This window comes from Electrona antarctica, assembly GCF_951216825.1.
Source record: "Electrona antarctica genome assembly, chromosome: 11".
Classification (NCBI taxonomy): Eukaryota; Metazoa; Chordata; class Actinopteri; order Myctophiformes; family Myctophidae; genus Electrona; species Electrona antarctica.
Genome location: NC_136792.1, coordinates 4,295,448 through 4,322,281, shown reverse-complemented (window position 1 = coordinate 4,322,281; position 26,834 = coordinate 4,295,448). Strand labels below are relative to the sequence as shown.

The 26,834-nt window shown below is 44.9% G+C and overlaps 1 long non-coding RNA gene across 2 annotated transcripts; it reads left to right on the top strand.

Annotated features, from left to right (window-relative positions):
* Window positions 1-1,003: 1,003 nt before the first annotated feature.
* Window positions 1,004-23,804, top strand: LOC306932466. Of its 2 annotated transcripts, none has more exons than XR_013791106.1 (5): window positions 1,004-1,303; window positions 4,626-4,691; window positions 18,491-18,781; window positions 19,746-20,036; window positions 20,622-23,804. It is a non-coding gene; the product is annotated as an uncharacterized lncRNA (long non-coding RNA). The 2 variants fall into 2 exon arrangements; XR_013791107.1 differs by having other exon boundaries at window positions 1,004-1,311; window positions 4,649-4,691.
* The last annotated feature ends 3,030 nt before the right edge of the window (window positions 23,805-26,834 follow it).

The window sequence follows — 26,834 nt, the reverse complement described above, 5'->3', positions numbered from 1 at the left end:
GTGAGTGGACGACCCAATTAAGCATTACACTTGTTTCCAATAGGGTCCACCATGTTCAATTCATCAAAAACATTTAGAGACGTACAAATAGACACTTCTATATAGACAAAGGACAGAACAGGAATTCATCATAAAGGAGGTAAAAAGGGAAAAGAAACATATACAGTGAGGGAAAAAAGGGGGGGGGGGCGGTGGGGGGGGATTCAGATTTTACGGGGGCCAGTTTCGAATTGCAGCCATCCGTAGGTGCCCTTTGAGAGCGGTTTTGAAGGAGTCAAGGGATTCGCATGTCTTAATGACTGTTGGTAGGGCGTTCCACATTTTGGTGGCATAGGAGCGAAAAGAACGAACACAGGCTGGGGCGCTAACCCAAACTGCTTACCCGGGTGTCGTCTACATTCCGGCTGCCAACCATCTATCGGGTGGTCACCAGACTATTCCCGGTTGTCACATAGCCTAGTCTATTCCTATGAGTCACTATAAATAGAAACTAAGAACTAAAAAACATCGCTAGGATGCAACTGGGACGAGATTAGACCAAACTAATACATATCTAATAATTTATTATCTGTGTTTTTTTAATTATTATTAATCTGTACATAGGCTATAGTGTATTTTATGTGTTGATGGTAGGCCTATTGTAATTTGGTGTTATTTGTTGTCTGTCTGTCTGTCTGTCTGTCTGTCTGTCTGTCTGTCTGTAAAAAAGCCCTGCCTCAGGGCTTATTATGTTATCCTTTTAGATGATTGATTTTAGATCATTTATTTTAAATTATCATTTTAGATTATTATTTTAGATTATTGTATTACTGTACCTCTGTCCTTTCTTTCGCAAACTGTTAATAAAGTATTCCATCCGTCCGTCCAGTTACACACCTCCTCCACCAGGGGGCGAAAGGTAGAGCCTTTGCATTGAGCAAAACGGCCTGGAGGATCCTTTGCTGCGCATGCGCTCGAAACACTTCAGCCGGAAGCGGAAGTAAGTGTGTGTTCTAAGGTTTTAGGCGCGGCTGTTGTTGTTGCTGTGACGGTCTGACAACAAAGGAGCTCAAATGTCTCATAAAACGAGTTAAAATGTCTCTTAAAGAAGGTAAAACGCGCCACATGGAGTATGTACGGCTGGAGATAAATGGACACATGACGTCGGTGGGAGAGCAGATATTGTGTGTTTTGGACAAACACACAACAAGCAGTGATGTCGATCGGCTCAAAGTGTTTGTGTTGGAGCGCCTCAGCGCGGCCGCACACTTCATGTGCAGCCTCTTCGAGAGAGATATGGAGACACCGATTCACACCGCTGCAGGTTTGTGTGTGTGTGTGGGTGTCCGTGTGTACATATGTAAATGCCAAAGTGTGTGCACACTGCACACTATGACATTTCTCACTCATTTTGTTGTCTGTGTGTGTGTGTGTGTGAGAGAGTGCGTGTGCGTGCGTTTAAGTCATTTCTCAAACATGTTCATGTCAAATTATAGCTTCGTTTGTAACCTCATATAAAACACTTTAGCTCCGAGAAGAGGTTCCGCGTCAGGATATCCCTGCATCGGTAGAACGAGGGTTGAGCCGTCCTAAAACGGTGGCGAAAACCCTTTTCGCAGTATCGTTTCCAAAATGTAAAGGTATCAGAACCGAGCTACAGGCACTTAGAATAGGCACGTAACAATGTTAGATATTGGTGAAACTGAAACAACCAATTGCAAAGCTTATGAAGTCAGCCAGAGTACCATGTTTTCCCAATGCAATCCTACGGAAGCAGTACTGCGCATGTGGACAGGGGTTTGCTGGACGTTTCTTTTTTTAAAGCCTGATGTAAGCAGTTGTTTAGCCCCTCGCGGGACCCCGGTTGAGCTCTTTTCCTCGTCACCCGGAGGAATACTGGACAACTCACCCCGGTGCTTGCCCGTTTTTCCTCCCGGAATTTTCCCCAGTGAGGGGGATAACTTTGTAATATGCTATTGGCTGTTTGTATTCTTTTTGGAAAAATATAAAAAGATACTCCTATGGAAAGGCTATATTATTTTACTTATATTGACCCTATAAACAATTTAGTATTATTTAGTATATGTAAGGTTTTTCCCACTCAAATGGTACCTCGTCAGATAATCCCCACATAGCCTACACCAACTTCTGTGAACAGACTTCACTGTAGTAGCTTTTCATAAATATATTTGTACTTAGGCTGTCTGCTGTCGTGAAAGTATATAGTTAGAGAAATTCAAAGTCCAGCCGTCTGCTGTCCAGCCTCTCCCACCCCTCACTGGGGAAAATTCCGGGAGGAAAACAGAAAAGGGGTGAGTTGTCTTGTTACCACCCGGAATGTCCCTTCCCATCGGTGTCATGCTAAATGTAAATTATAGAATGCAGACTGACTTACCGTCACATATGCCTTTGCTGCGCTGTGTGTGTGATAGTGACAGGTTCCAAAATAAGCATATATCTGCTATAGGAGCCGTTAAGTATTTTTAATCTTTGTGTGACCGTTTTGGCAGCTCTGAAATTCTCTCTTCCTTGACTTCCTTATTGACATCCCATTGTACCGCCTCCAGCGCCGGAACTGGCTATCTGCGCGTCAGGGTCAGTCCCTACGTTCCTGCCTCTGATCTGCTCTGTCGCAGATAGCCGGGTGACGAGCTCAACCGGGGGGTTCCGAGAGGGGCTAGCAGTTTCACCCTATGTAACATTTTTACGTGCCTATCCTAAGTGTATCATCCATAGCTCAGTTCTGATACCTTTGCTTTTTGGAAACGCTACTGCGAAAATGGGTTTCGCCACCGTTTTTGGACGACTCTTCATTCTACCGATGCAGGGATATCCTGACACGGAACCTCTTCTCGGAGATAAAGCGTAGATATATGAGGTTTACAAACGGAGTAAATTATGTATGTGGTTATTTGGCCACGGACCCCCATCTGAAAATATGTTGTACCACGACAGAACGACGAGGGCCCAGGAAATAATTCCCCGTTCATTTTCCCCATAGACTTTTCAAAAAGTATTTATTTAAAGAAAGCCAACTCTTGTTGTGACAAATCATGACAATAAACACAATGCTTTGGGATGATCAAAAAACGAGTAAGAAGAAAAACAAAACAAAAAGGGTTGTACCCTGCCTTTTTTCTTCTTCTTACTAATTATTTGATCTGCCTAAAACATTGTGTTTATTGTCATGATTTGTCACAACTCGAGTTGGCTTTGTCCGCGGCATAAACATCTTTAAATTAATATTTTTTTGAAAAGTCTACAGGGAAAGTAAACGGGGAATTATTTCCTGGGCCCTCGTCGGGGGCGGGACTGCGACGCTCTATTGAGCTTGTGGATCCTGAAGTATATACAGGTCTAAAGTGGTTAAACAGATTTTGACCCTCTATTGATTTAGCTGGGGAACCCCCTCAAGGACCCCTCTGTGTTCCCGGAACCCAACATGAGAACCACTGTTATAGGGAATAAATCTGTCTCGAGCTATTTGACTTGCTCTATGGCAGGGATGGGCAACTTTGAAGATGGAGAGAGCCACTATATTTCTACACTCACTCCAGATGGGCCACATTGCCTAGCAAAAATAGCCGATCTACAAGCTCAAAACGCGCCGCACTGTGACGCGTTTTGAGCTTTTAGATCCACTATTTTTGCTATTATTTGAATGTAAATCCTAAATATTTTGCTATTTTTCCATTGGAGTCCTGAAAAGTTTTATTTAATTTCAAGTGCCTTTCAAATGCTATTAATTATAGTTACGTTAACTTTATAAACTAATCACAAATACATTGGACATTAAAAATAGACAACATTTTAATACTACTCCATTAAACAACAAATTTAGACTAATTTAGTAATTAAAGTGGGTCATGTTTTCAAATCATCAGAATTCTTAACCTGAGGGCCACATTAACCCATTTTGGGGCGGGAACCCCTTTTGGTGTTTTAACTTAAGCATTATGTTATACTTTAGCTATTGAAAAATAGCAGATCTACAAGTTCATAGCGTGGCACTCGGTGCCGTGCTATTCTGTCTGCTATTTTTGAAAAATCGTGAAAATGTGCCTAAAATCTTTGAATATATATTATTACACAGTGAACATTTATGTCAAATCTTTGCTTCTGGGAAGGTCCCTGGAACAACATATTTTCAGATGGGATAATTTTTGGGGTCCTTGACATGAAATATTGAGCACCACTGATACAGAAACATAAGGTTTTTCAGAAAACTGCCAGGATTTTGAAGACATTTTTTAAATTTCGACGTCGGGCCTAAATGGGTTAAGTGAAGGTGGGGGCCGGATGTGCCCCCCCGGGCCGCCAGTTGCCCATGTATGCTCTGGTGTGCCTTGGCCACAAAAAGTTAAATAAATACATGTATACAGTAAAAATCACTGCTACACACCAGTGTTTCTCAAAGTGTGGTCCGCGGACCCCCAGGGGTTCAAAGATGGGTCGTTAACCTTTTTGACAGTAAGTTCCATGTTTTCATTTGAGTGTAAAATGGAACCAAATCGACACAAAAAGGTTAATTTGGTTAAACTTTTTACACTCAAGTGAACTAGTCCTTATTTTTTGCTGGGATCAATAAGCTTACATTGCATGAAGTTTATGCAAATGCCTTTTGTTTTTTGTTTTGGTGAACATAGGTGGAGGAATTGGTGAAGAAAAGAAGAAAGAAATAAAGAAAAGGTCCAAAGGAAAGCAGAAGACAGGTGAGAAAGAAAAAAACATTACTATTACTTCTACATGTATGTGAATATTGCTGCTAAAAAACAATACATTCTTCATTGTTTCACCTGAAGATGGAGTGACTCAATGATTGTTTGATCTGGGTTAGACCAAGCAATAATTCCCACACACATTTGATTGATTGGGGCCCATGACTCCAGGGGGCCACGACTCCAGGGGCACTGTGGCTCCAGGGGCCCGGGACTCCAGGGGCCCTGCGGCTCCAGGGGCCCTGCAGCTCCAGGGGCCCAGGACTCCAGGGGCAGGGCTTAAAGTTCTCCGTCCTAGGGACGGAAATCCGTCCTGGGGATTTCATAGCGGTCATTTATGAGATCAGCGCAGATTTGCGCAAGATAAAGGGGGAGTATGTGTATAGTGTAGTGATATGATGGCCAAAGCCGTGAAAACGCAGCCTGTCTCCTCATTCTCTGCTCTGCACTCAGAGAGATGGAGGCACGGTGCTGTTGTCGTACTGCTGACGGAGAGAGAGACAGAGAGAGCCTGCCCTAAATACCTTCATATGTCCCTCTACCCAGGCCAGAACAGTGACGGTCAGAGTGTCTCTTTTAACCCATTCTGGGCGGGAACCCCTTTTGGTGTTGTAAGCAATTATGTTATCCTTTAGCTATTGAAAAATAGCAGATCTACAAGCTCGTAGCGCGGCATCGGTTCAACGGTTTCATCTAGTAAACCGGATTAATTTATTTAAACCGACCGAACCGTTTTTTATGTTTACCGATGGAAGCTGTCGCTACTCTCGCCGTGGAGCTCAAGCTTCAGCTTGACTGCTGCTACTGTAGGCAGTGCTGGCTGCCTGTTGTAGCCTGCAGAGCGGAGCCCAGCACACACACGAGGTGTCAGGTCTCAAGTGAATGGTGGCAGGGGGGTGTAGCTGGGTGGTCCGCGCACGCACTCAGGGTTGTTTGTTTACAATAAAGTTTCAACAGTGTACAATACTTTAAAACAGTTGGCATGTTGCACACATGCCTAAAATTGCTCTTATTTGCGCCGCCCTCGTTGAAAACAATGTATTTCAAACTCCAGCTTGTCACTCTCCAGGCTGCATGAACAGCGCTCGAGCACTCAAGTTTTCTGCCCCCTTGCGCTCACTCTCACTGAGTCTGGCTGAGTCCGGACCCATGCAGTTCTGTTTAATAATAATACAGTCACACCAGAATGCACACTGCTGTCTCGTGTCTCATCACAACCCAATAAGAAGAAAAAGTGCAGGGTAGAACACTTTTTTTTTTAGTTTTTCTAATTATTTGATCGGCCCAAAACATGTGAATTTATTGTCATGATTTGTCACAACAAGAGTTGGATTTGTCCGGGGCTTAAAAGTCTTTACATAAATACTTTTTGAAACGTCTATGGGAAAAATGAATGGGGAATTCTCTTCCAGGCGTGCGGCGCTCTATAGAGCCGCTCGCTGTGAAATGGTCCATGCGTTCCTTTTTTCTGCTCCGTTGAAAATGTAATGATGGTCACGGCGGAAGTGGGACGATACAGGAAAGGAGAGAGGCGTTCTAGAAAATGCTCTAACGTGGGGGTGGACTCTCTGTCTCCCTCTAGTGGATGGGAGCTGTGTGGTATCCTGGTTTCAAGGAAGCTTTGAGAAGGAAAGGAAATGGTCACGTGACTGGGCATGACATGACACTTACATGGACGCTTTCATGGGAGCCAAACTCACACCGGAAGTTCAATGAATACAATACAATCATTATTTATGAACAATAAGACCTTTGTCATATAATCAGTTCAGGAATATAAACGACATATGAGGTTGTTTTTTAATCACTTACTTTTCGATGTGCACAGTATATAATTTTATCTGAGGATTTAAACGGCAGCAGGTATCGTTTCTGACTCTGAGGTATTGTGAGATTTGGCTGCCAGACAGGGAACAGTGGGAAGTCTCGCGGCACTTTGTGCTCGTTTATCAACATGGCGTAGGCCAAAATATGGGTGCACGCCGAAATTACCGCAATTGTCGGCATTTACCATTTTGTTGCAAGTTAGATGCTTAAGCCATTTAAACAGTGTTTTGCATGAGCGCATACATGCGCGGGCAGCAAGGGAAGCCTCGCCCTCGCAAAAACGAGGGCGAGGCTTGATTTCATAGGGCGTGCCAGATAAATTTCAGCCGTCACATTTATTAACGTCGGAACGAAATTAAGGAATAAATGCCGTGGCGACGTGGGTGTACTACGAAACCTACACTCGAATTCGGGGCAGATTTTACACTCGATTGATAAATGAGGGCCCATACTTCTATAAAAATTACAGTGTACACATCGAAAAGCAACACAGCAGACAATAATGTGTTATATGTCTTCTGTTGTTTTCCAGAAGCGATTACCTTACAAAAGGTCTCAGTCATTCAGAAATAGTGTTTGTTCATCGACTCCAATGCATTCAGCCGAACTTCCGGGTGTAGTTTTGCTCCCATGAAAGCATCCATGAAAGTGTCGTGGTGCAGCACAGTCACGTGACCATGTCCTTTCCTTCTCCCTTGGTTTCAATGGGAATGGAACGGTGAATCATAGCTTAGCTAAGAGAAACAGACAAGTATTAAATACAATATTACTTTTAAGTTTTATCATGAGCATGAGTGACGACCAATTATATGAAGATAAGATATAATATGCTAATGAGCATGAGTGAGGACCAATTATATGAAGATAAGATATAATATGCTAATGAGCATGCGTGAGGACCAGTTAGCTGTGGGAATAGGTATCGATTCCGGTTCCTAACGGTTCCCTATTTCGGTTCCAAAATGGTATAAAATACCAATAAAACAACTTAAGCCATTATGTTCAAGCAACTTTACAGGAAAAACAAGCCCAAAGTCGCTTATAATAAGCGGACATGGCAACACTGAACTCAAGAGCAGCTGCCGTGTGCAGTGAGTGACACACACACACACACACACACACACACACACACACACACACACACACACAGAATAGATGTGGGGTTAGTGGGGCGAGTCAGACCATATAGAATAGATGTGGGGCGAGTCAGACCATATAGAATAGATGTGGGGTTAGTAGTGGGGCGAGTCAGACCATATAGAATAGATGTGGGGTTAGTAGTGGGGCGAGTCAGACCATATAGAATAGATGTGGGGTTAGTAGTGGGGCGAGTCAGACCATATAGAATAGATGTGGGGTTAGTAATGGGGCGAGTCAGACCATATAGAATAGATGTGGGGTTAGTAGTGGGGCGAGTCAGACCATATAGAATAGATGTGGGGTTAGTAGTGGGGCGAGTCAGACCATATAGAATAGATGTGGGGTTAGTAGTGGGGCGAGTCAGACCATATAGAATAGATGTGGGGTTAGTAGTGGGGCGAGTCAGACCATATAGAATAGATGTGGGGTTAGTAGTGGGGCGAGTCAGACCATATAGAATAGATGTGGGGTTAGTAGTGGGGCGAGTCAGACCATATAGAATAGATGTGGGGTTAGTAGTGGGGCGAGTCAGACCATATAGAATAGATGTGGGGTTAGTAATGGGGCGAGTCAGACCATATAGAATAGATATGGGGTTAGTAGTGGGGCGAGTCAGACCATATAGAATAGATGTGGGGTTAGTAATCAAATCAAATCAAATCAACCTTTATTTATATAGCACGTTTAAAACAACCGAAGTTGACCAAAGTGCTTCACAACAATACAATATAATACATCAAACATAGAAAAATAACATATAGATTATAGGTTAAAATCAGTTCACATTAAAAGCCAGGGAAAAAAGGTGCGTTTTAAGATGGGATTTGAAGATGGTGATTGATTGAGCAGCTCTAATATGGGGGGGGAGGTTGTTCCAAAGCTCGGGGGCCGCCACGGAAAAAGCGCGGTCACCTCTTGTTCTGAGGGTCCGAGCCGTTGGGACGGTCAGCAGAGACAGGTCCGCAGACCTCAGAGCTCTGGAGGGGTTGTGTCGTTGTATAAGTTCGGCCATATAAGGGGGGGCCAGGCCGTTTAGAGATTTAAAAGTGAATAAAATAATTTTAAAATCGATTCTCTGTTTTATGGGGAGCCAATGGAGTGAGATTAAGACGGGTGTGATATGGTCATATTTTTTGGTACGAGTGAGGAGACGGGCAGCAGCATTTTGTACCAATTGGAGTCGTCTGAGGGAGGATTGGGTGATACCATGGTATAGGGCGTTGCAGTAGTCTAGTCTAGAGGAGATGAATGAGTGGATGACTGTTTCGAATTGTTTGGGGGGGAGGTAAGGTTTGATCTTGGCAAGTAGGCGTAGATGGTAAAAACTTGTTTTGACAACTGAGCTGATCTGTTGGTTGAAGTTGAAGTGGTTGTCGAATATAACGCCAAGATTTTTAGCACTGGTATGGATGTTGGATGTAAGGGGGCCGAGGTTGGTGACAGAAGGGGTGGGATGTTGTCCAAAGATGATGATTTCAGTTTTGTTATCATTAAGGTGTAAAAAATTTGCATCCATCCAGGTTTTAATGTCCTCTAAGCAGTTGGTTAAGGGGTCAAGTGAGTTATTGCTGGCGGAGGTGAGTGGCATGTAAATTTGGACGTCGTCAGCGTAGCAGTGGAAGGAGATGGCGTGTTTGGAGAGGATGGGTCCGAGGGGCAGCATATATAATAAAAATAATAGTGGGGCCAAAATCGAGCCCTGGGGGACCCCACAGGTAAGGGGGGCAGCGGGTGAGGAGAATTCACCCAGCTGGACGGAGAAAGTCCTGTCTGTCAGGTAGGATCTGAACCAGGCTAGGGCCATCCCGGAGATGCCAACCTGCTGTTCCAGTCGTGTGACCAGGATTCGGTGGTCGACCGTATCGAAGGCAGCGGAGAGGTCCAGCAGAACTAAAATGGCAGGGCTACCGGAGTCCACTGTTAAAATGAGGTCATTAAAAACTTTTAGGAGGGCTGTTTCCGTGCTGTGGCCGGGTCTGAAACCAGATTGAAATTTCTCATATAGGTCGTGAGTGGTTAAAAAGGATTGCAGTTGTATATATACTATTTTCTCCAGGACTTTGGAGAGGAATGGTAGTTGGGAGATGGGCCTGAAGTTTGAGAGGTTAGATGGGTCAAGGTTTTTCTTTTTAATTAGGGGGTGGACTACAGCGTGTTTGAAGGGGGCGGGGACTTGTCCTGAGAGAAGGGATGTATTTAATAGTGAGACTAGGGTTGGGCCGACAGCGAGGAGAACTTCTTTGAGAAGGCGGGGGGGAATACTATCAGTGGGGCAGTTTGTAGGCCGGAGGTGGGTAATTATGTCAAGGAGTGAGGGGAAAGATATCGGAGTAAAGTGATCAAGTATAGCGGGGCAGGGTGAGATTGCGGGGGGAGGGGGGGTATAGGTGTGCAGTGCCCTGAGGTCAGATATTTTTTCTATAAAGAATTTTTGAAAATTCTCACATAGAGGAAGTGATGGGATGAGAGGGGAGGCATCACGGGGATTAACAAGGGAGTTGAAAATGTTGAACAGTACCTGGGGTTTATGGCTATTTTCAGAGACGGTGTTGGAAATGAAGGCCGATTTAGCAGCTTTAACAGCTCGTTGGTATGTAACCAGGCAGCCATTTAAAATCTCGCGGTTGACGTGGAGTTTGTTCTTATTCCAGGATCTCTCAGCGCGCCTGCATGCGCGCCTGAGGGATCTGGTGTTGTCATTTAGCCAAGGCTCTGAAAGTGCAGTAGTGCGTTTTTGCCTGAGGGGGGCGATGGAATCAAGAATTAAAGTGCAAGTTGTGCTGAAGTCAAGGAGGAGCGCTTCTGCGGTGGGAGTTATGTTCGTGGTAATGGGCGCAGAGGTATTGAACATAGTGGAGAATTGTGAGGCAGTAGATTGGTTAAAGGTGCGCGTGAGGCGCACAGGGTCGGTAGGTTTGGGAGGTAGGCAGGGGATTGTTATAGTGAAAAGAATCGGGAAATGGTCAGAGGGACATGGGGGGGCACATATGTCAGATATGGTGATGGTTAGCCCCTTTGAAAGGATGAGGTCCAGAATATGTCCTTTTTCATGGGTGGGATTTGTAACGGATTGAGTGAGGTTGAAGGATTCAATAAGGGTAAGGAAGTCTTTGACAAGGGGTTTTGATGGACAGCCGACGTGAATATTGAAATCACCCCAGAGTGAACAGTGGTCGTATTTGATCATCGTCCGTGACAGGAAATCAGAAAATTCATTTATAAAATCTTTGCTTTTTGGAGGGCGGTATATGAGTGCGCAAAATACTGGGGGGGACATTTTTAATTCAAAGCACTGCAGTTCAAAGCTAAGGTAGGTAGCTACGGGCTGAATCAGGGTGCAATTAATATCTTTTTTAAAAATTGACGCTAGACCCCCTCCCATCCCTTTCGTTCGGGGGGTACTGAAAAAAGAACGGTCCGGAGGGAGGAGTTCAGAAAAAGAGGTTGAGTCACCCATTGGGACCCAGGTTTCTGTTAAAAGCATAAAATCCAAATCATGGGTGGTGATGAAGTCTTGTAATAAAAATGTTTTTTCTTTCATGGATCGTGTGTTAAAAAGGGCCATATGTAGTGTAACGTCTGGGTTGGGTGATGGTGTAGATGAGACGCGTTTTAGCGGCCGGAGATGTGCGTGCACAATGTTGCGCCTAAAGTGGGCGCCAGGAGCTGATATTATCTTAATTTGTCTGGGTCTGATTAGTGGATTTATCTGATTAATAATAAATAAATGTTTTGGGAGAGGAGCAAGATTAATTAAATTAATTGTGAGAAATGTGCGAGGAATGGAAACTGTGAGTGGTGTGGTTATTATAGGTCCGAGCCCGATGAAAAATGGACTGGAATTAGGAAGGGGGGCGGAACTGTAGAGGCTTGGACCGGGGGGACGTCAATCAATGACGGACGTATCCGGGCTGGGCAATGTTATTGTGGTCAGGCATGGAGAGAAGTAGTGGAGGCTGACAGCGATGTTGGTCGCTAGAGCATCACTTCCCCGTCTGCTCGGGTGTAATCCGTCTTTATAAAAGAAGGACGGACGGTCCCAGAACAGGTTAAAGTTATCAATATAACCAAGGTCAAAAGAGCGACAGACGCGATGGAGCCAGGCGTTCAGACTAACGAGTCTGCTGAAATGCTCGTCACTCCGACCAAATGTCGGGATTGGCCCGGAGAGGATGAATGGTATTCCATGACTGCGAACGAGATCAATTAAATGTAAAAAATTATCTCGTAGTTTCTCGGATTGGCGGTGAGCTGTATCGTTGGTCCCAACGTGAACTATGATGCGTTTAATGGAGGATGGAAGGGTCGGGAGCAGATCTTGGAGGGCTTTGGAAACTGTAGTTATCGTGGCTCCGGGGAGGCAAACAGTGGTGCAATTAAAATAACGGACCCGTTTTATAATGCTATCTCCAATTAAGAGTGAAGTTGGCTTGAAAAGTGGTTGGGGGGGCTGAGTGGATTTTACTGGGGCGTCTGTGCTGGAGCAGGGGGAAGAGGGCGGCTGGATGGAGTGATCTATTGGCGACTGGTGGTGGGGAAGACCCACAGAGTGAATGTTTACAGCAACCTGCAGCATCTTATGTCGAGCAGATGTGGACTTCCGCACCGATCCATTGGTAGCTCGAACCGGCGCGGGATCAAGCTGGGTGGATGGAGCTAACCCATGGGAGCAGTCAGTGGCCGGAGAGGACAAAGTGACTGTGGTGATGCAGGCGGGGAGTACGGGGGGAGAGATGTATCCAGGGAGCATGGGGAGCTCTTGCTCGCCAAGAATGGAATGGTGGTTACTGGAGGAGTTCGACGGAGCAGGACGAGGTTTATTTGTGTGGGAGTGTGATTCTTTCCCTATTTTTCTCTTATTCCGAGAGACTACTGTGACCCAGGAGCCGGGGGTAGAGCTTGACTGGGGTCGGGTTTTAGGCTTGGGCTTGGCTCCCTCCTTGTCCCACTGGTCGAGCGGCTCCATGTGGACAGTGTCGTCCAGGTCTCGCCTGATCTCGGTTGGAGCGGCAAGGCTTGTGGGCACCGCCACCGACATCGGGACAGTGAGGTCCAGGTCACCCGCTGCCTGGGAGGAGATGGCAGGGCCAGTACGCACTTCTGGATCGGAGTCCATTTCCAGGGCTGGGGAGACGGGATCGGGACATAAGGAGTCGAGGAGCTGCTCGTCTTCTTTTATTTGTTGGAGAGTGGTTATTCTTCCCTCCAGCTCAGCTATACGTCGGGTCAGGAGGAGGCATCCGTCGCAGTTGGAGGTAAGAGGCGGCATGGTGGTGGTGGTGCTGGGGAAGAAATAAATCTTTGGCCGGTAAAAGGGTAATGGCAATGGGCAGGTGTTGTTTACAGGCAGGATGAGAGGTAGGCAGCAGTACAGTTCACTGTGGAAAACGTACCCGCGAGGGCTACTTAACGTAGCCCACAGCGATAAGTAGACTCAAAACATTCAGCACAGCAGGTCCCAACTGGAACGGCACTCACCGGCAAAGGCCCAGAGAACTGGGCCTATTGCGTTGAATCTGCGTCTGGTTTGTAGATCTCCTCTCGGTGCCGGGTGTGGGTGTTCTGAGAAGCTGGATAGCTGTCGGGCTAGCAGTCAGCCGGCGCCCGGTAGGCTAGCTGTCAAACTAGCCCCGGGGCTAACGTCGGTACCCTTCCAGACCACAGCCGTCAGTGTAAAACAGTGACAGAAGTCGTGGTCTGAGCATCCGTCAGCGTGGATCAATTGTTCTATTAAAATAAGCTGGATACGTAGCTATAGTCAAACATGACAGGACAAATAAATGCTAAAAAATTGTTAAAAGTGTCGGGTCTAGCGGGAGCTGCTGTCAGACGCTGCTGTCAGACGCCAGCGCATGCGCATGAGAGAGGTAGCCGTTGAAGGCACTGTGCAGTATACAATATACATTACAAATGTAGTAATGGGGCGAGTCAGACCATATAGAATAGATATGGGGCGAGTCAGACCATATAGAATAGATATGGGGTTAGTAATGGGGCGAGTCAGACCATATAGAATAGATATGGGGCGAGTCAGACCATATAGAATAGATATGGGGTTAGTAATGGGGCGAGTCAGACCATATAGAATAGATATGGGGCGAGTCAGACCATATAGAATAGATATGGGGTTAGTAATGGGGCGAGTCAGACCATATAAAATAGATGTGGGGTTTGTAATGGGGCGAGTCAGACCATATAGAATAGATATGGGGCGAGTCAGACCATATAGAATAGATATGGGGCGAGTCAGACCATATAGAATAGATATGGGGTTAGTAACGGGGCGAGTCAGACCAACGCAACGTTGGAAAACCACGCTGTTGGAACAATGCCGCACCGGTCGTTGCACCGAAGCTTGTGCGTCGCAGCCACTTGGGAAGCCTTTCTCTCTTGGTGTGGGGATGCCTTTCTCCAACTGAATGTCTCAAATACTAGGGATGCTCAGATTAGGTTTTTTGGGACCGATACCGATCACTGATTGTTTTTCTCATGATCGGCCGATACCGATACTGATCTTGTGAAATGTTGCAAAATGATTCCAAAATTATTATATCATCTCAAAACCTGTTCCTGTGTGTGTGGGGAGGAAGGGAGAATGTTCAGGCCTGTCACAAAAATGCAAAATGATTTATACTCTATCTGATTCACATTTATACCACTTAAATTGTGTAAAAGATCAATTTCTCCTGATAGGGTAAATTGCCGATCACAGATAGTGTAAATGCCGATTACCGATCAGAGTGAATATCGGTCGATATGGCCGATCGCTGGCAGATTATCGGAGCATCTCTATCAAAAACCAAGGAGATGTGTGTCGACTTCAGGAATCCCCCCTCCCCGTTCCCCAGAGCAGTGTTGTCCATGGTGATGTGTGTAGACTTCAGGAATCCCCCCTCCCCGTTCCCCAGAGCAGTGTTGTCCATGGTGATGTGTGTAGACTTCAGGAATCCCCCCTCCCCGTTCCCCAGAGCAGTGTTGTCCATGGTGATGTGTGTAGACTTCAGGAATCCCCCCTCCCCGTTCCCCAGAGCAGTGTTGTCCATGGTGATGTGTGTAGACTTCAGGAATCCCCCCTCCCCGTTCCCCAGAGCAGTGTTGTCCATGGTGATGTGTGTAGACTTCAGGAATCCCCCCTCCCCGTTCCCCAGAGCAGTGTTGTCCATGGTGATGTGTGTAGACTTCAGGAATCCCCCCTCCCCGTTCCCCAGAGCAGTGTTGTCCATGGTGATGTGTGTAGACTTCAGGAATCCCCCCTCCCCGTTCCCCAGAGCAGTGTTGTCCATGGTGAGCAAGTTGACCTGGTGACCACCTACAAATACTTGGGCACTACATATGACAGCAGGCTGAAATTCGATGTAAACTGTGTTTTGCTGTGTAAGAAAGGTCAACAATGCCTCTTTTGTTTGAGGAGGCTTGCCACATTTCAGGTCGATAAATCTCTAATGAAACTGTTCTACAGTGCATTAATTTGAAAAATACTTATTTAAATTGGCAAATTATCTAGAGAAAGCATGGGACCTGAGGAAAAAGGCCATGTACAGCCAGTAAGAAATACGTATGCTAGTTACGGTGTTTTGTTTTATGTTTTGTTTTGTTTTGATTTATTGTATTTGTATTTGATGCATATGTTGTATGCGATCAGTAGCATGCGATCAGCAGTATAAGTAAAGAACTATAAGTGTATAACTGTTTATTGTAACTTGTGTGAAAAGGTGTCATATAATCCCATGAGGGATGGGCCACAAGGTGGCATGACACTTAAATAAATAAAATCATTCATTCATTCATTCATGTACTCAGCTCTGAGTACAGGCTGCTTCCTTACGGCCTTCGCCTAAAGGTTCCAGGGGCCTAAACCTAACCAGCTCGTACCTCAGACATTGGAGGTCCTTAAACCAGAAACCTAACCCTAACCTCCCACGGGGCAGCACACCTAAACCTAACCTTAACCCATGTCTAACCAATGACTAGTCTAAACTAAGTATGCACCCCGTTCTCCTTCATGCCTGACTTTGTCTATCCAGGCTTTAAATGCCGATAGGAGGAGGAGGTAACTTTGTCGCTGTTATGAAATCCCATTGCTACACTGATACCCTGAACTCCCATCCTGTTTTTATTTTCTGTGTGTACCATGTTCTTTTTTTGAGTGGTGTAAACCACTCCTACAACTGGCTTTGTTAGTTTACGTGTCTGTTCGTACCAAAAAATGAGCATGGTTGCTATGGTCACCCAGTTCACATGGGTGTGATTTCATTACGTCAGACATTATGTCAGACCACAGTCTATATAAGACCTTACACCACTCAGTTCACACGGGTGTGATTTTTTACTGTGTTGTATGTGATTCATGTTGTCTTGCCTGTTATGCTTTGCTGTACACCAAATCGCCCTTCAAGGACAAATAAATAAATGAACTTGAATCTGATAGGGACATGGGGAGAGTCGGAGACGCAAAGCACTCTGATCACGTTCAAGACAGATATATCTCCATATGTCTCTACGTGACTGCGCACGTCTGTAGGAACCGATAGGGAGAACCGAAATTGAATTATTTTACTGGGGAACCCAAGCATGTTCGGTTCGGTACCTACTTGGTCCTGAGGTTCGGTATCTGCTTGGTCCTGAGGTTCGGTACCTACTTGGTCCTGAAGTTCGGTATCTGCTTGGTCCTGAGGTTCGGTATCTGCTTGGTCCTGAGGTTCGGTATCTGCTTGGTCCTGAGGTTCGGTATCTGCTTGGTCCTGAGGTTCGGTACCTACTCGGTCCTGAAGTTTGGTACCTACTTGGTCCTGAGGTTCGGTACCTACTTGGTCCTGAGGTTCGGTACCTACTTGGTCCTGAGGTTCGGTATCTTCTGGGTCCTGAGGTTCGGTACCTACTTGGTCCTGAGGTTCGGTATCTTCTTGGTCCTGAGGTTCGGTATCTGCTTGGTCCTGAGGTTCGGTATCTTCTGGGTCCTGAGGTTCGGTACCTACTTGGTCCTGAGGTTCGGTACCTGCTTGGTCCTGAGGTTTGGTATCTTCTTGGTCCTGAGGTTCGGTATCTGCTTGGTCCTGAGGTTCATTATCTTCTTGGTCCTGAGGTTCGGTACCTACTTGGTCCTGAGGTTCGGTATCTGCTTGGTCCTGAGGTTCGGTATCTTCTTGGTCCTGAGGTTCGGTACCTACTTGGTCCTGAGGTTCGGTACCTACTTGGTCCTGAGGTTCGGTACCTACTTGGTCCTGAAGTTTGGTACCTACTTGGTCCTGAGGTTCGGTACCTGCTTGGTCCTGAGGTTCGGTACCTGCTTGGTCCTGAGGTTCGGTACCTACTTGGTCCTGAGGTTCGGTACCTACTTGGTCCTGAGGTTCGGTACCTACTTGGTCCTGAGGTTCGGTACCTACTTGGTCCTGAGGTTCGGTACCTACTTGGTCCTGAGGTTCGGTACCTACTTGGTCCTGAGGTTCGGTACCTACTTGGTCCTGAGGTTCGGTACCTACTTGGTCCTGAGGTTCGGTACCTACTTGGTCCTGAAGTTCGGTACCTACTTGGTCCTGAAGTTCGGTACCTACTTGGTCCTGAGGTTCGGTACCTACTTGGTCCTGAGGTTCGGTACCTACTTGGCCCTGAGGTTCGGTACCTACTTGGTCCTGAGGTTCGGTACCTACTTGGTCCTGAGGTTCGGTACCTACTTGGTCCTGAGGTTCGGTACCTACTTGGTCCTGAGGTTCGGTACCTACTTGGTCCTGAGGTTCGGTACCTACTTGGTCCTGAGGTTCGGTACCTACTTGGTCCTGAGGTTCGGTACCTACTTGGTCCTGAGGTTCGGTACCTACTTGGTCCTGAGGTTCGGTATCTTCTTGGTCCTGAGGTTCGGTACCTACTTGGTCCTGAGGTTCGGTACCTGCTTGGTCCTGAGGTTCGGTACCTGCTTGGTCCTGAGGTTCGGTACCTGCTTGGTCCTGAGGTTCGGTATCGGCTTGGTCCTGAGGTTCGGTATCGGCTTGGTCCTGAGGTTCGTTACCTGCTTGGTCCTGAGGTTCGGTACCTGCTTGGTCCTGAGGTTCGGTACCTGCTTGGTCCTGAAGTTCGGTACCTACTTGGTCCTGAAGTTCGGTACCTACTTGGTCCTGAGGTTCGGTACCTACTTGGTCCTGAGGTTCGGTACCTACTTGGTCATGAGGTTCGGTACCTACTTGGTCCTGAGGTTCGGTACCTACTTGGTCCTGAGGTTAGGTACCTACTTGGTCCTGAGGTTAGGTACCTACTTGGTCCTGAGGTTCGTTACCTACTTGGTCCTGAGGTTCGTTACCTACTTGGTCCTGAGGTTCGGTACCTACTTGGTCCTGACGTTCGGTATCTTCTTGGTCCTGAGGTTCGGTACCTACTTGGTCCTGAAGTGCGGTACCTACTTGGTCCTGAGGTTCGGTACCTACTTGGTCCTGAGGTTCGGTACCTACTTGGTCCTGAAGTTCGGTACCTACTTGGTCCTGAAGTTCGGTACCCACCCCTATGTGGGAGTGGGACGGACAGGATGTTGTTATGTGGGAGTGGGACGGACAGGATGTTCTGTGGGAGTGGGACGGGACAGGATGTTGTTCTGTGGGAGTGGGACGGACAGGATGTTGTTCTGTGGGAGTGGGACGGACAGGATGTTGTTCTGTGGGAGTGGGACGGACAGGATGTTGTTCTGTGGGAGTGGGACGGACAGGATGTTGTTCACTCCTCTGTCATCCTCCATGGACCGCTTTGTTGGATCTCCTGTGTCTTAAATGACTCAACCTAGTCTATGGCAACCCAGTGGAAAATGTAAATTAATCAATTGTTAATTTAATTTTTTCCCCTAGACGTCCTCGCCTCCACAGAGGAGGTTCCTGATGAACACCAGGAGAGGAGATCCAGTCTGGTCAAGGAGGAACCACATGATCAGGAGAGGAGATCCAGTCTGGTCCAGGAGGAACCACAACACCAGGAGAGGAGATCCAGTCTGGTCCAGGAGGAACCACAACACCAGGAGAGGAGATCCAGTCTGGTCCAGGAGAAACCACAACCTCCACACATTAAAGAGGAACAGGAGGAGGCTGATGTGTCACCATTGACATCACTAGACTGGGAGATGAGCTGTGACACTCTATCAGGTAAATACAATAAAATATCACTTCATCGATTCTAATCTAACAAGTGACATGTTGTGACCTTGTAGATCTGCTATTTTTGAATAGCCAAAGTATGAAATAGGGCTTTTAAGTGTTTAATGTAGCCTAGAACAAGGAGAGAATAAAAAGAGAAGACACATTTGTTGTCCTTTTTTAAAGGAGCATTCGGTGATTTGTGTGATTTGGAACACCCCCCGGTCCGCCCCGGTAACAAGATGTGCACATGTGTACTCTACAGTGGGGGGAAGTGCAACAGGCCAACAGCACGTGCACCACCAAAGTCATACGATTTGTCACACACGTGAGCAGTGAAATTTGTTCTCCACATTTGACCCATCACTTGGAGCGGTGAGCTGCAGCCGTGTCGCACTCGGGAATCAACTTGATTAGTTGATTTGACCCCCCAAACCAACCCTTTGATTCTGAGTGCCAAGCAGGGAGGCATTGTGTCCCATTTTTACAGTCTTTGGTATGACCCGGCCGGGGATCGAACCCCGACCTCCCAGTTTTAGGGCGGACACTCTAACCACAAGGCCACTGTCTGGCGTCGTTGATAACATGATGTACGTTTGGTCCTTCCTGTTTACATTCCTAACGTACCTAACTCTGCATGTTGTAGCAGGAGCTGCTGACAGATTCTGCTGCAGAGCTCTGAATCCGTCTGGATAAATTAAGTTGTGCTAGTCCTCTAGTGGCGCAAATAGCCGATCTACAAGCTCACGGTGCCACACATGTTGTATTTACTTTCTGACTTTTCTTTCTTTCTTTTTTAAATATAATTGTTGTTGTCCCCTGGTGTTTACATCAGGATGGGGACAATTATTTTAGCACTTAGAACAACTAGTGACTGCTCCTCCCAACTGAACAGGACATGGTCCACGTCTTCTATAGTTTGATTTGATTACGTGGGTATAATGAAAGGTCTTTCTACTGGTGATTTCCACAGAGCACCACATGGACAGCTCTACAGTATCTAGAGAGATGGTCTCCACAGAGCACCACATGGAGAGCTCTACAGCATCTAGAGAGATGGTCTCCACAGAGCACCACAGGGAGAGCTCTACAGCATCTAGAGAGATGGCCTCCACAGAGCACCACAGGGAGGAGAGCTCTACAGTATCTAGAGAGATGGCCTCCAAAAGACATTCAACGTTGTCAGAGGAACAGCCAGAGATGGACCAGAGACGTGGACTGTTTGATGTGAAGATGCAACCTGTAGTGAAGTTGTGCAAGATAGGTATGTATTTCATTTACTGTGGTTTAGACCTGTAGTAAAGAACGAGAACGCAAGCCCATAAAAACACACTCAGTAGGCTACTAAAGATCTGGTGAGACACACACACACACACACACACACACACACACACACACACACACACACACACACACACACATCCCTGCTCCAACCCCACTCGGCGCTCGACTTAATTCGCACACCGGTCGCTCTCCGATCCGCTCAGCAGCAAATAAGGATGACAAAATGTAAGTATTTTTCTGTGTGTGCAGCCATGTGTCTGAAACACGGAGAAAACACACACACGCATGCATGGAGTGCATGCTGCGCAGCCGTTTAAGACCAGACCACACCAACGATTTGAGACGCAACAAAACCGTTTAAAGGTCCTACAACATGGACTGGATATATCAGATTGGTGTTTTAGGCTCAAAACATTAACTGTAGGAAAGAACTTGTGCACACCTAGAAATCAGGCGTCTGCACAGGTGCGTAGGCCAGTGGACATCAATGAAAGGAATAGAATACACCCGCACACTGTGTATTTGCTCATTACATGAGTATTTTCTTTTTAATGTCTGTTTGCAGCGACCCTTCCTGCTCCAACGCGTGGTGTCCCTGTGTGTAAAGAGGTGGTTCCACCTGAAGAGGAGCGGAGCTCCAGTCTGGTCCAGGAGGAACCACAACCTCCACACATTAAAGAGGAACAGGAGGAGCTACTTCAAAGACCAGAAGAGGCTGGTGGGTCAACGTTGACATTGAAAAGTGAAGATGATGATGAAAACAGAGAGACAGAGCCTGTAGCCGGCACCTCAACTGGTTACGCAGGTAACTGTGGAACATCACAACCATCTAGTGATGAGCAGCTCCTCTCTTCACACTGTTCTGAATCTGACACTGAAGACAGTGAGTGGGAGATGTCTATGGGTGACAGTGACAGTGATGGGTGGGAGGAGACATGGGGAAATCAGTCGGCTTTAAACACACTGAAATCACAAAACACACAAAATGTGGGAGTACAGCACGAGCTGTCCCAGGACCTGGGAGGACAGCACGAGCTGTCCCAGGACCTGGGAGGACAGCACGAGCTGTCCCAGGACCTGGGAGGACAGCACGAGCTGTCCCAGGATCTGAAATCATCAACACAAACTGACTCCATGAGGAGTCACACAGGGAAGAAAAGCTTTAGTTGTACAGAGTGTGGCAAAATGTTCAATCACAAGATAAATCTAACGATGCACATGAGGATTCATAGAGGGAAGAAACATGGCTGTACGGAGTGTGGCAAAATGTTTAATCGGAAGGAACATCTAACAAAACACATGAGGTTTCATACAGCGACGAAGAGTTTCAGCTGTACAGAGTGTGGCAAAATGTTTAAATCAAAGTCTTGTCTGAAGAGTCACACAATGGTTCACACAGGGAAGAAACGTTTTAGCTGTACAGAGTGTGGCAAAATGTTTAGTCACAAGATAAGTCTAAGTAAACACATGATGACTCATACAGCAGAAAGGCCATTTTCTTGTACAGAGTGTGACAAAATGTTTAAGCTCAAGCAACATCTGAAGAGACACATGATGACGCATACAGCTGAAAAGCCATTTTCTTGTACAGTATGTGGTAAAGGCTATCTTAACACAAGTCATCTAGAAACACACATGCTGACTCATACAGGCGAAAAGACATTTTCTTGTACAGTATGTGGTAAACGCATTGTTGATGTAAAAAGCCACATGAAGATTCATACAGGTGAAAAGCCCTTTTTGTGTACAGTATGTGGTAAAGGCTTTGTTTGCGCAGGTGATCTAAAAAAACACATGAGGGCTCACACAGGTGAAAAGCCATTTTCTTGTACAGAGTGTGGCACAATGTTTAAGACCAGGCCACATCTGAACAGACACATATTGACGCATACAGTTGAAAAGCCATTTTCTTGTACAGTATGTGGTAAAGGCTATCTTAACACAAGTCATCTAGAAACACACATGCTGACTCATACAGGCGAAAAGCCATTTTCTTGTACAGTATGTGGTAAAGGCCTTGTTAGTAAAGATGGTGTAAAAAGCCACATGAAGATTCATACAGGTGAAAAGCCCTTTCTGTGTACAGTATGTGGTAAAGGCTTTGTTTGCGCAAATGATCTAAAAAAACACATGAGGACTCACACAGGTGAAAGGCCATTTTCTTGTACAGAGTGTGGTAAAATGTTTAAGACCAGGCAACATCTGAACAGACACATAGTGACGCATACAGCTGAAAAGCCATTTTCTTGTACACTATGTGGTAAAGGCTGTCTTCACACAACTCATCTAAAAACACACATGCTGACTCATACAGGCGAAAAGCCATTTTCTTGTACAGTATGTGGTAAAGGCCTTGTTAGTAAAGATGGTGTAAAAAGCCACATGAAGATTCATACAGGTGAAAAGCCCTTTTTGTGTACAGTATGTGGTAAAGGCTTTATTTGCGCAGGTGATCTAAAAAAACACATGAGGACTCACACCGGTGAAAAGCCATTTTCTTGTACAGTATGTGGTAAAGGCTGTTGTGATCTAAACACACACATGATGACTCATACAGGCAAAAGGCCATTGTCTTGTACAGTTTGTGGTAAAGGCTGTCTTAACACATATCATCTAAAAATCCACATGATGAGTCATACAGGCGAAAAGCCCTTTTTGTGTATAGTATGTGGTAAAGGCTTTACTATTAAAAGTCTTCTAAAAACACACATGAGGAGTCATACAGGTGAAAAGTCATTTTATTGTACAGTATGTGGTAAAGGCTGTGGTCACAAGGGTGATCTAAACGCACACATGAGGACTCATACAGGTGAAAAACCCTATTTGTGTACAGTGTGTGGTAAAGGCTTTGTTTGCGCAGGTGGTCTAAAAAAACACATGAGGTCTCATACAGGTGAAAAGCCACATTCTTGTACAGTTTGTGGTAAGGGCTTTTCTACTTCGGGTAATCTAAAAATGCACACGATGACTCATACAGGTGAAAAGCCATTTTCTTGTACAGTATGTGGTAAAGGTTACAGAGGTAGTCTAAAAAGACACATGAGGAGTCATACAGGGGAAAGGCCATTTTCTTGTACAGTATGTGATAAAGGCTTTTTTCAGAAGGGTGATCTAAAAAGACACATGAGGACTCATACAGGGGAAAGGCTTTAGTTTAAGACATATGATCAGTCAATCTAATCCAGAATGAACGATGCAAAAGCAGAGGAATTACATAATCTGACAATATCAACAAGACTGAATCAAATACACATTAATAGTTAATTGTGATGGATTCTTGTTTTATCTTGTGTATGGATCTTATTTTCTATTCAACATGATGGAATTTAATTTGTATTGTATCTTGCATTATTCCCTCCAGCTCATAGGTTACTGGTAGTACAATATGAGCATCAGTGTGTGACCACATTGGTCAGGATTTAACAAGTCATATTCATGCAATAATCCTTATGTTCATTGTCAGATATGCAGTAAATAATGGTGCAGTAAAGTGCTGACACTTGGCTGCTGGGTTTCTGTAGCTGTTCGCTGTGTGTTGACATTGTTACATTATCATAGTACATAATATGGTAGATTCCAGAGAGACAGTTGAGTTATTTTGTTTGATCATTAATATTCTACAGAGTTTTGTGTCTTTATTGAGGTGTTTTTCTGAACTTAAAGTAACTCTTTTATGTAGACCTGATTTAGGGTTATAGAAATATTGATGATGTTTTCTTTTCTTGGTTTAATAAAGGTTTCAACACTGCAGGTCCTCTGTGTGCTTTTTATCGTTACATAAATGTTACCCCATGACTACCGTTTGATTGATTTGAATAGTTTATTAGACATAAATGTATAAACGGCAAAAGAGCAGTGTTTTTGGCAGCAAGTTTTTATTTTTGTTTTAGTCATAGTCTCTTGAATAGTTTTAATTTAGTTTCAGCCACGTTTTAGTCACCTGGAATGTCTGTGTTAGTCTAGTTTTAGTCGACTAAATATCACAAGATTTTAGTTGACTGAATCTACAGTTGATTTAGTCGACTAAATGTATTTTGGTGGTCCTTGATGCCGTCTTAATGACTGTTTTTACACTTGCTGAAAATAGCCGATCTACAAGCTCACAACGCGACGCGTTGTGAGCTTGTAGATCGGCTATTTTCAGCATGCAACCAAGTGTAAAATGACTTATACTTGATCTCTTGTCCACTATAGTCCTAGTTAGGTAAAGTTACCGTAAGTTGTGGCAAATCTGGGAAAAAAATGCTTACCACTAGCTTTCTTCACAGATGTGTTCATAAAGGTGTCTATTATCACAGAAAAATGTGTTCCAACCCAACTCCCTTGTCATCACAAATGTGATGAGGTCAGCACATTTGGGCAAGTGGCTATGGCCGAATTTAGCCCAAGGAGTATTTTATGCACCACACTTCTGATAGATAGGACAAGGGATGTGTTTTTGGAAGGCTAAATAGAGAACCATTAAATCAGTATCTCCAGAAGTAACATAATACCGCTTGTGTGTGTGTTATCTATAAGAACGGCTCGGGCTGTTAGCCGCGCAAGTTTGTAAACGATATAAAACTTTCCAGCGTCTACATTGCGGTTATGTTAATTATGCATGCTGTATACACAAGGCCGGTAAACTGCTCCGGATTCAAGAGAAGCTGTAGTACACATGGCCGGCCTGTAGATGGCCATGTGAATGCATAAATGTAGCTAATGTTTTTCTTTCATTGCATTACTATTTTAATGATTTTACAACATAGGCCTACTAAAACTACCCTCTTCTGCAAGAAGTATAGGATACAAAGTATACATAAGCATGAGATTCATAGGTTGCAGATCTTAAAGCTGACAACAAGGGCGGCATGATCATGATGCATTGTGAATTTTATGAGTTTGATTTAGGAGATTATATTCGGGGCGCAACACCGCTGAATGTCAGATAATTGCTCGTTAATACATTGATTCCACCTGCTGCCTGCATAGCGCTAAACATTTTGCTTAATCTGCAGCTAGTTAACAAGATAAATTGCACATACTGTATAGGCTATAGGCCTACAGGCCGTTTATCGAGGAATATGGACAGTAAACGATGGGTTTATCCTACATGGGGTCTCTCAATGCAAAGCCGGTTTGAAGTTACACAAAGGCTTTGCCTGCCGATTTTGGCTGCTTGCTTGCAAAGAATATAATTTAGAGAGCAAGTTGAAGCATGGATATCACCTTCAGAATGTTTAATTTCCACCCAAGAAGACGAAGCACTTTGACGAGGTGGGTCAATGCTGGCTGTTCTGTGCACCTCGCAGAGGGACCTGCCTGGCTGTGCTGCCTATCTTAGATATAGCCTATAACAATCTATTCTACACTACACCAATATAGTAACAATAATGGCAAGGCAAGGCAAGGCAAGGCAATTTTATTTATATAGCACCTTTCATACTCAAGGCAATTCAAAGTGCTTTACAGGATAAAAACAAATACAGAGTGCAACAGTGCGCTTTAAAATTAATACATATTATAATAGATACAATTAAAATAAGATATAGGAGCATATACATTACAACAAATACTCCCACCTTTGATAGAAACAGAAAACACAGCTAATTTAAAGCCCAGGCAAGACATAGCTGTTATTAGACATCACTGGGATAGGCAATGTTAAATAAATACGTTTTTAAATTGGACTTAAACATGGCTATGGTTGGGGATTTCCTAATGTAACCTGGAATATTATTCCAAGTTTTTGGTGCATAATAGTGAAATGCTGCTTCACCATGTTTTGTTCCAACTATCGGGTGAACTATCAGTATGCAGATTATCCGTTTTTTTCTTGTCTTCCCATATTGGTAATTACCATAATTTATATTTTATAGCATGCATGCGGGCTGCAGATCGGCTATTTTTGGAGAAGAGATTTTTAGACATTATGTGCAAATATAAAATAGCTGTGATACTTATATGTAAGTGGTTATGGTGAAATAAACCATTAACACTGGTTAGTTTGGAGGGGGCGAGGGGACTATGACATCACCGTTTCAGCAAATTAGGCGGCATTTGCTATACACACGGAGACGAGAAAGTTGCGTCTCCAAACTTTCCCACTCTGGAAGGTGGTTTCAAAATTAGCCCAAAAGTCCCCCAAACGGCGTCTCCATGTGGCAAAAAGGGCAGATCGGCTAAATACTTGCCCGAGTAACACAGAATACGTCCTTGTGTAGACGGCACATACGTCTAGTTGTGTGATCCTCATTTACATGTATTACATGGTTTCCTGAGTTGAGTTGTGTGCTGGGGTACAACCTTGAGTTTGAGAGTTCCTGACTCTACAAGGTATATATCCTGAGTTGAGTTGTGTGCTGGGGTACAACCTTGAGTTTGAGAGTTCCTGACTCTACAAGGTAATAACTAAAAGGTTTCTACATCCTCATAAAAAGAGGTATCACTCATGATTCTATTATGTTTTAAGATGTAGCCTACCTTGTTTCAGAAAGGCAGCCATTGTGGATTTTCCCGGTATGGCTACCAGAAGTATAATTCAGCATGTCTGTTGTTATATTATGAAGTTGGTCATGTCCATTCATCGTACAAACATCAGAAATGTGCATACATTTGAATACTTTTGGAGTTTAGACAACAATGAATTATGTGGTTTTGCCGAATCACAGTATACCACTAAAATGGTATTCAGCTTCCCTTCTGAAACTGCTATCACACATTTTCTCACTCCTGGATATCAAACGAACACAATTATACCACACATATCTTGTCCCTTTTAGTGGTACCGACATCTCAT